The sequence below is a fragment of the Myotis brandtii genome, unplaced genomic scaffold (assembly GCF_000412655.1).
Source record: "Myotis brandtii unplaced genomic scaffold, ASM41265v1 scaffold125, whole genome shotgun sequence".
Lineage (NCBI taxonomy): Eukaryota > Metazoa > Chordata > Mammalia > Chiroptera > Vespertilionidae > Myotis > Myotis brandtii.
Genome location: NW_005354385.1, coordinates 9,632,418 through 9,638,337, shown reverse-complemented (window position 1 = coordinate 9,638,337; position 5,920 = coordinate 9,632,418). Strand labels below are relative to the sequence as shown.

Here is a 5,920-nt window from a genome sequence, read left to right as displayed (position 1 = left end):
GTATAATCAAAGAAAGAGGATTCCATAAAGACAAAAAAGTAACAAAAATCAGGAAACAAAGAGAAAATGAAAGAGGACAAACATTACATGTGTATTGGTGCTAGTCCTCCTCATCTCCCTGAGCACTGTTAGGTCAGTTATATTCTTTCAGGGTCAAACACACAGCTACAGATGACTGAGAAGAGGTTAGCCCAGGACCATTCCTCAGCTCAAAGCAGGGCAGGAGCCTAGAAACTTGACAGAAGGAGGAGTTGGCACAGAGAAGGGTTGAGCTGGTTCCAGAGGTTCAAATCAGTTTAATAAAAGCCACCAAAAAAAAAGAGAGAGAACAAGGTCAACAACCATTGAAAATAAGTCAGTTAATACAGGATGTTGAAAAAAGAGATAGAAGAAGATATAAACAAGTGGAAGAATATTCTTTGTTCATGGATTCGCAGAATTAACATCATTAAAATGTCCATACTACCCAAGGCAATCTGTAGATTCAATGTAATCCCTATTAAAATAACAATGGCATATTTTACAATTCTAGAACAAACACTCCAAAAATTTATATGGAATCAAAAAAGACTCCGAATAGCTGCAGCCATCTTGAGAAAGAAGAACGAAGTTGCAGGGATCACAATACCAGATATCAAGTTATACTACAAAGCCACCATAATCAAAACAGCCTGATACTGGCACAACAACAGGCATATAGATCAAAGGAACAGAACAAAGAACCCAGAAATAGACCCAACTCATTACACTCAATTAATATTTGACAAAGGAGGCAAGAGTATACAATGGAGTCAAGACAGTCTCTTCAATAAATGGTGTTGGAAAAATTGGACAGATACATGCAAAAAAAAAATGAAACTAGACCACTAATTTACATCATACACAAGAATAAACTCAAAATGGATGAAAGACCTAAATGTAAGTTTGGAAACCATAAAAATCCTAGAAGAAACCATAGGCAGCAAAATCTCAGACATCTCTCATAACAATATGTTTACGGATACAGTGGGACTACGTCAAAATAAAAAGCTTCTGCACAGCTAAAGAAAACATCAACAAAATGAGTAGGGAGGCCACTGTATGGGAAAAAGAAGTGCTTTAGATAATTAAGTTTCTATTGGCCTAGATCTTAATTACAAATCTCTTTTATTGTTTTTGTTTTGTTTTGTTTTGTTTTGTTTTTGTTAATCCTCACCTGAGGATATTTTTTTCCACTGATTTTTAGAGAAAGTGGAAGGGAAAGGAAGAGATAGAGAGAGAAAAACATCTATATAAGAAAGACACATCAATTGGTTGTCTCCTGCAGGAGCCCTGACCGAGGCAAGGATGGAGCCTGCAACCAAGGCAGGTGCCCTTGACCTGAATCAAACCCAGGACCCTTCAGTCCTCAGACCAACACTCTAACCACTAACCAAAAAAGAAACTATTTCTAAATGTAGTCATCCTTCTTTGAAGTCTCAAAAAATCTTGAAGAAACTCAAGATCATTATTCTGAAATCTCTTATTTTTTTGAGTAGCACAGATGAAGGTTTGAGAATCTGCCTTCCAACATACAAAACTTTGAAAAGTTGGATTTTTTAAATTTTCAAAATGCTGACGCCAATTGATTTAATGTTCCCTAATTATTTTTATCACTGAATGAAAGGGAAAAGTACCACTTCTTTCAGAAGTTCAGTTGCAATTGCATTATATTTTTATCACTAGAAATACATTTTAGGTAATACTTGTTGAACATAGTTCATGAAATCCTGAGCTCACTAATAAAAACTATGACTGATAATTTTTTTATAATTAGTTATAGCACAATAACTTGTGAATTTAATTTACTTACATTGAAGAAAAAAAGTTCTAAATTTGATCATAGCTCTATTATAGCTCTATTAATGCACACACCATGGCTGAGAGTTATAACAGGGACCAAGAAGTATGCTGGGATGGGAGAACATTGTTCTACTTCCTTCAGCTTGAGAATATCATCAGGAAATAAAGCTAACCACAATTTACATCCCGTAGCTTTTTTCCCTCTGTAGCCTGCTGAATTTACATTTAAAATTCACTCCTGGCAGGTTTGGCTCAGTGGATAGAGCGTAGGCCTGCGGACTGAAGGGTCTCAGGTTCGATTCCAGTCAAGAGCACATGCCCGATTGCAGGTTCGATCCCCAGTAGGGGGCGTGCAGAAGGCAGCCGATCAATGATTCTCTCTCATCATTGATGTTTCTATCTCTCTCCCTCTCCCTTCCTCTCTGAAATCAAAATATATATATTTTTAAAAAAGCATCCACCCATGGATTGAAGGATCCCAGGTTCAATTCCAGTAAAGGGCACATGCAAGCTCAATCCCAGGACCCACTCAGGGCTCAGGGCTCAGGGCTCAGAGCTCATGCAGGAGGCAACCAATCGATGTGTCTCTCTCACATCGCTGTTTCTCTCTCCCACCCCCCTTCCCTTCCACTCTCTCTAAAAACCAATTGGAAAATATCCTCAGGTGAGGATTAGCAAAAATAAAATAAAATTCACTCCCCTAAACATCTAACTAATAACCTGCTGCATGTATAGATGTAACTCTCAACAAAGGGCCAAATTACACACATAAAGCATCATGCAAAATAAATCTAAAATGTACTAGAGTTAAAATAATCATGTATTGTATTTTTAGCTTAGCAATTATACTCCCTGAAAAATGACGGGACCCTTAAGAAAATAAAAATCAGGCAACAGAAGAGACAGATTCTAACAACAATTTCATTCCAAAGTATGAAATACAAATCATACAACATCTTGTAAATGCTCCATCCTCTCATCCCCCAAAATGGGAAAGAAAAAATAGTAGTTCTTCCTTCGCCTATGCAAAAATACTACGCAAAGCTGTAGCTCCACCTCCTTAGTCATCTTGGCTAAAACAAACTTGGTCATAAGATCTTATTTGCCCCACTTGAATAGGCATCCTCTTCAAACCTCTCCTTTTAGATTTTTCTTTTCTTCTTGAAAAGGACTGGCACACACCCTAAGTAGGAAGCATTCAAGTCCTAGACTATTAACAAGTCTAGTCACTGTGCATGAGACAGCTGTGTACCAACATTACACAGCTAATACCCTTGCACTTGACATTCTAAAATTTAAACAGCATACCCGGGTGGCTCAGTTGGTAGGGGTGTTGTCCCATACACCAAAAGACTGCAGGTTCAATTCCCAGTCAGGGCACATCCTTGGTTATGGGTTCAATCCCAGGTTGAGGCGCATATAGGAGGCAACCAATTGATGTTTCTCACTCACATCAATACTTTCCCTCACCCTCTCTTTCTCTCTCTCTATCTCTCTCTTCCCCTCTCTCTCTCACACTTGCTCTCTCTCCCCCTCTCTAAAAAACAATAAGAAAAAAATTTTAAATAGCATGAACATGAGAAGATAAAGGATTCTACTCAATATTTTCTCTAGAGCCGCTATTGCTACAGAAGGTAAAAAAAGAAAAAAAACAAAAACGACTCTATGTTATTCTTATTCTCAAAACAAGATTTTTAAAAAGCACCAGCAAGTTGAGATTAAGGAAACTTGCCTTGTAATGCTGTTTCTACCACCAGCTTGCTTTGTGATTTCAGGCAAATCATTTGAAAGTGTGGTTCCTTGTGCCACCTATAAATAAAGTATCTCTGAAAATGTCCAGAGCTATTTTAACTTTAAATACATATTATTTCATTATTTTCTTCATTCAATAGGTACAAGGAAAAAAAACACACAATAAAGACAAAACAAAAAAAAAAAACCTTACCCATTAAAGGTGATACTATCTTAATGTCCTATTTATTTAGCTGTATTGGGTAATAAGGCTTGAATTCATTCTTTCATTCATTAATTATTGACAGACCATCTAACATGTGCTAGGCACTGAACATACAACTAAGAACAAATATACAAAACTCCTGCCCTGCAAGAGTTTACATTTGAGTGAAGTTTACAGGTGTGTGTTTTTATGTCTAAACTACTTTGAATTAAAATATCTCAAAAATATAAGTCATAGTCTTCTTCTTAAATAAAGGATATTGCCCATGAAGTCAATACTCATGACTTAGAGCCATCCAAATGAACATCAAACTATGCCATCAAAGGGCGGTTCCCTCAGGAAAGCACAGGGGCAACAGTATCAGCCCCTTTACTAAGTGGCCCCAACCAACAGCCTGTTCCATTTGAATTCTTCTCCTGTCTGCTTCACAAAGTTTTCCTGTTTCTTCCAAACTGTCAGGCTGCTGGTAATTTCCCCTTTTGATCTTGGAGCTCTCCAGCTCCCTTCTAAATTGTTACCACTGTGGTCAGAAGAATGAGAGCCACGTTAGCTAAAACTGTGTTTAAAATACAAATAAATAATTCTGAGCAAGGCAGAAGGAACAACTTATTAGCATTTTAGCATTTGGATTTCAACAGTCTGGCTCTATCTACTCAAAGGTCTTTGCTCCCTTCCTTCCTGAGTTCTAGGTTAGAAGAGTTCACCTAGAAGTTTGCTGTACACAATATGGATGAAACAAACACCACCAACTTCATAAGAGTATGAAGATTAAGAACTTCAAACCAGACAGAAGCACAAGTTCAAGATTAGAAAAAGGAAATTCTTATTTCAATTCCATCTCATCTGAACAGAACCCAAATTCTCTTGGGGGGGGCAGCGGGGGGGGACATGGCAAAGCTGTCTGCTTCTGATCAAGAAATAATTAAAACCATTTTTCTGTGCTATCATGGATTTAAAGAAGACTTTACAGATAAATTGGCCAAAAAATAATCTATCTGCCACTCCTAAAAAACTTCAAAATTCCTTGTCAAAAGCTGGCTTACAAAAAACACACTTATAGTTGGTGAGGGAAAGATAACAATGGTGCACTCTAAGAAAATAACCAAAGCAAGAGTTGAATCGCGTACTCAGGAAAGTTTGACTGAAGGACCTACCCAAGTAAGGAAAATGAAAGGAGAAACATTCAGTCCTGCAACATACCTTCACCTGGGATTTACTGAACGCCTGCTATGTCCTCAGCACTGCTCTAGGGACTGGCGATTTCTCTGCTCTCATAGATTGGGGAAAACAAAAATTAAACATGTAGACAAATTTTAAAATTGAGTACTCTGAAACTCACAAGTGCTATGAAGAAAGCAAGATGGAATATTAGGTTAGAGATTGGCTGGGGTTAGCGGGGGATCCACTTTAGACAGAATGTTCATGAAGGTGATTTGGCAAAAATGTAATTGAGGAGGAAGAGCCAGCCACCCAGAGATCTGAGAGAAGGGCCTTCCACAAGGAGGAAACAGGTGTGCAAACTTGGCCGCTATGGACACTGAAAGCCACTCTGGCTGCAGCCCAATGAATGACAGGAGTAACGGGTTACAGGAGAGGTCAGAGAGCAAGACAGGTGCTGAGTCACATATGACTTCTTCCTTGGAAGGCGCTTATTCTGAAAAGACAGAGATATAAAATCAATGGATGGTCTTAACCAGTGCAATGATAAGGTGAAATTTGTAGGAAGGAAAAAAAAAGGAAGGAAGGGAGGGAGGAAGAGAAAGAGGGAGATGGGGAGGGAGGATCATCCCTTAATACCTCTGAAGGTTTTAAGAGTAAAAACAGTCATTTTTTACTTAAGAACACCACTAGCCATGTTCATAGCGAGTAGATGAAAGCAAGAAAAAAGGACATACCAAGGAGAGTTAACAAATCGCATGAGAAAATAGTCAAAATATAAACCACAATCAAAAACAGGATTCTATAAAAGAAAAACAAATACCTCAGGATAATTTTGAATATAATATCTACTGAACTTACACACTTGAAAGACTGTTTTTATCTTATTCGGCCTAACAAGCTGGTAGCAAAGAAGAGTGAGTGTCAACTGAGAGAGCCTCTCAAATGTCAACAGCAGAAGTCTTTTTTCTATTTCTGTTCCCC

At 38.0% G+C, this 5,920-nt stretch overlaps 1 protein-coding gene across 1 annotated transcript in view; it reads right to left on the bottom strand.

Annotated features, from left to right (window-relative positions):
- GPD2 (glycerol-3-phosphate dehydrogenase 2 (mitochondrial)) overlaps positions 1 to 5,920 on the bottom strand; it is a 115,248-nt gene that overhangs the window by 107,265 nt on the left and 2,063 nt on the right. The window contains exon 2 of the mRNA XM_014534071.1: positions 3,340 to 3,342. The gene's annotated coding sequence lies outside the window, so the exon portion shown is untranslated. The remainder of the gene's footprint in view (positions 1 to 3,339; positions 3,343 to 5,920) is intronic.